The sequence below is a fragment of the Dendrobates tinctorius genome, unplaced genomic scaffold (genome assembly GCF_039654945.1).
Source record: "Dendrobates tinctorius isolate UK_male_01 unplaced genomic scaffold, ASM3965494v1 ptg000122l, whole genome shotgun sequence".
Lineage (NCBI taxonomy): Eukaryota > Metazoa > Chordata > Amphibia > Anura > Dendrobatidae > Dendrobates > Dendrobates tinctorius.
The window spans coordinates 7,285,180-7,288,759 of NW_027361790.1; the positions used below are offsets into that span (position 1 = coordinate 7,285,180).

A 3,580-nucleotide genomic window follows, 5' to 3' on the forward strand; every position below is an offset into this window, starting at 1 on the left:
ACCGCTGTAGGACGCAAATGATTCTTTTTTTTGTGCTGACACTAACTCGATTAAGTAAAAAATACTGTAGCAGATGATGTTTACTACAGTATATTTACTGCCCCCTGATTCTTTTTTTGTAACACCAAGGCTGGTTTCACACGTGCGTTTTTTAGCGCTGCGCCTTGTGCGCATACACATTTCTCCCCTATATTTAACATGGGTGCGCATGGTCTAGCACATGCATGCGTCCGTATGCGTTTTCATGCGCATGTGTTTTTTTGTAGTGTGCGCCTAGGCACGCCAGACGCAACCTGTTTTATTTTTGGTCCATCCGATCGGTCTCAAAAAAACGCATGTGCATGTTAGCGCACGTAATGCGCAAAAAAACACAGCATTACAGTCTATAGGAACGCACGCGTGCGCTTAAAATCGCATGCGTTTTTGAGTTAACATGGTGACAAACTGGTTAAATCGCATGCGCAAAAAAAACAGCGAATGCATGCAAAACGCATGATGCGTTTTTTGCATGCGTTTGGTATGCGCACGAGGCGCAGTGCAAAAAAAAAGCGCTAGTGTGAAACTAGCCTAACCCTAATTCACTGCAGTAAAAAATATTTTGGCAGCACATATACCCAAATCGAAACGATACAGAGAAGATTAGCTTGGCCCTTGCTCAAGGATGACAAAATTTGTGAAGCGCTCAGTAAAAAAAATACTGTAGTAGACGACGATTACTACATTATATTTGACTGTCCCTAATCTAATCCTATCAACTAATCTAAATTACTTTTCTTTTTCTGTTTACTATCCGACACTAACTAAAGGGCATTTTACACACAGCGATATCGCTAACGATATCGCTAAAGCGTCACCAATTTTTTTGACGCAGCAGCGATATCGCTACATGTGACACTAACCTCCAACCGGCCCCCCCGCTGGCTATCGCTGATCGCGCGAGATTGTCCTGGTCCATTTCTCGTCATTGCCTTCCTGCTGGTGCCAACGAGCGAGCCATGGACGCGGGCAGAAGACGGTCATCATCGCTGCGTCTGACAGGTGAGTAACGACCGCCGAGCATCGCTGGTGAGATCTGCCTGTTTGGCAGCTCACTAGCGACCATTTAGCGATGCACCAGCGATCCTGACCGGGTCATATCGTGGTCGGGATCACTGATGCATCGCTAAATGTAACAGGGCCTTAACTCAGTTCAGTAAAAAGTACTGTAGTAGATGATGATTACTATGGTATATTTTACTATCCCTAATCTACTTCTATCAACTAATCTAAATGATTTTTTACTTGATTCTTTTTTTTACCAAAAAAAAACAACCAGAGGCCTGCAAGTGATGTTTTTCACCGACCAGCTCGTGATGACTGTAGATCGCACACACGGATGTGGTGCAAAAAGGGGATAAAAAAAAAGTCGTTGACAAAAACGAGCACGGATGCTAATCAGTGGTGTATGTCTGATCAGCGACTCGACGGCTGTAGGACGAACATGTAAGGTTCGGCCTGGACCATAGTTGTAGCCGAGTAATAATAAAGTAACTTGGCACTCAACTGAATTGTCCTTTTTAGGTGAAGTTTTTATTTATGTGCAGTCCTACATAAAGACGTTTCGGCCTACACTTTGCCTTCGTCAGTCCGACTGCTGTCTATATAGTATGAACAAACGTATGTCCACGAGCAAAATAATTTTTTGTAAGTTCCTGCTTCCAAATATGGTGTAGGCATATAGCAGGCTTCCAACTACAATTAAGGCGTGCTGTGCTGGTAATTCATTCAATTAGATGCAATATATTCCATAAGGAAATGAGGAGAGGTTCCCGCTGGATTGCTGAAGCAATTTGCCTGTGGAAGATGTCTGTACTGAGACCGGTGTGAAAATATAACTGTAGAAAATGTTTGTACTGTGACCGGTAGCAGAATACCCGTATAGGGCATATAATAGTAGCTTGCAGATGAGACCGGCAGCCTAAGGCTAATATGGGGCTTATAGAAGTAGGTTGCAAGTGTGCAGGGCTGAATGCGGTATCCGCCGGTCTCAGCACAGACATCTTCCACAGGCAAATCTAATAACTGATGGACCTAGTTATATTTCTGGATTCAAATGAGGTTTATTGTACTAACAGAAAATGTGCAATCTGCATTTAAACAAAATTTGACCGGTGCAAAAGTATGGGCACCCTTATCATTTTCTTGATTTGAACACTCCTAACTACTTTTTACTGACTTCCTGAAGCACTAAATTGGTTTTGTAACCTCATTGAGCTTTGAACTTCATAGCCAGGTGTATCAAATCATGAGAAAAGGTATTTAAGGTGGCCACTTGCAAGTAGTTCTCCTATTTGATTCTCCTGTGAAGAGTGGCATCATCGCCTCCTCAAAACAACTCTCAAATGATCTGAAAACAAAGATTATTCAACATAGCTTTTCAGGGGAAGGATACAAAAAGTTGTCTCAGAGATTTAACCTGTCAGTTTCCACTGTGAGGAACATAGTAAGGAAATGGAAGAACACAGGTACAGTTCTTGTTAAGCCCAGAAGCGGCAGGCCAAGAAAAATATCAGAAAGGCAGAGAAGAAGAATGGTGAGAACAGTCAAGGACAATCCACAGACCACCTCCAAAGACCTGCAGCATCATCTTGCTGCAGATGGTGTCACTGTGCATCGGTCAACAATACAGCGCACTTTGCACAAGGAGAAGCTGTATGGGAGAGTGATGCGAAAGAAGCCGTTTCTGTAAGCACGCCACAAACAGAGTCGCCTGAGGTATGCAAAAGCACATTTGGACAAGCCAGTTACATTTTGGAAGGTCCTGTGGACTGATGAAACAAAGATTGAGTTGTTTGGTCATACAAAAAGGCGTTATGCATGGAGGCTAAAAAACACAGCATTCCAAGAAAAACACTTGCTACCCACAGTAAAATTTGGTGGAGGTTCCATCATGCTTTGGGGCTGTGTGGCCAATGCCGGCACCGGGAATCTTGTTAAAGTTGAGGGTCGCATGGATTCAACTCAGTATCAGCAGATTCTTGACAATGTGCAAGAATCAGTGACGAAGTTGAAGTTACGCAGGGGATGGATATTTCAGCAAGACAATGATCCAAAACACCGCTCCAAATCTACTCAGGCATTCATGCAGAGGAACAATTACAATGTTCTGGAATGGCCATCCCAGTCTCCAGACCTGAATATCATTGAACATCTGTGGGATGATTTGAAGTGGGCTGTCCATGCTCGGTGACCATCAAACTTAACTGAACTGGAATTGTTTTGTAAACAGGAATGGTCACAAATACCTTCATCCAGGATCCAGGAACTCATTAATAGCTACAGGAAGCGACTAGAGGCTGTTATTTTTGCAAAAGGAGGATCTACGAAATATTAATGTCACTTTTATGTTGAGGTGCCCATACTTTTGCACTGGTCAAATTTTGTTTAAATGCAGATTGCACATTTTCTGTTAGTACAATAAACCTCATTTGAATCCAGAAATATAAATGAGTCCATCAGTTATTAGATATATGAAACTGAAATAGCTGTTGCAAAAACCAAAATTGTTATAAAGAAAAAAGGTTAACATTAATAGGGGTGC

The 3,580-nt window shown here is 42.4% G+C and overlaps 1 non-coding gene across 1 annotated transcript; it reads left to right on the forward strand.

Moving 5' to 3' along the window:
- The first annotated feature begins 593 nt into the window (after window positions 1-593).
- Window positions 594-696, forward strand: LOC141046863 (U6 spliceosomal RNA). The gene has a single exon (XR_012219685.1). It is a non-coding gene; the product is annotated as a U6 spliceosomal RNA (small nuclear RNA).
- The last annotated feature ends 2,884 nt before the right edge of the window (window positions 697-3,580 follow it).